We start from the raw sequence: 323 nt of genomic DNA on the forward strand, positions 1-323 counted from the left end.
GCCAGAAAGCTTTTTCCACCATGTGGTATTTATTTCCATTTAAAGCATTCCCAGGTCTTAAACTCAGGATCTTTCTGGACCAAGAGAGACACAAGGAGAAGCTCTGGAGCTGACCGCAGTGCAATCCCCTACCTAGAGGTTTTCTTTTTTTAGGCTGTTTCAATCTCCAGAGACATGGGGTCTTTATTTTTTTTTTCTTCCCTCAGGGACAAATCCAGGCTCATCTGCAAGCCCTGAAGGAAGATAGAGACAAACTCCTGGGGTTTCGAGAGGTTGAAATGAGGAGAAGCTGGGAGTACTTGGTAAATGTTTTTGAGGGGGGG

The sequence above is a fragment of the Fulmarus glacialis genome, unplaced genomic scaffold (assembly GCF_000690835.1).
Source record: "Fulmarus glacialis isolate BGI_N327 unplaced genomic scaffold, ASM69083v1 scaffold16085, whole genome shotgun sequence".
In the NCBI taxonomy this organism is placed as follows: domain Eukaryota; kingdom Metazoa; phylum Chordata; class Aves; order Procellariiformes; family Procellariidae; genus Fulmarus; species Fulmarus glacialis.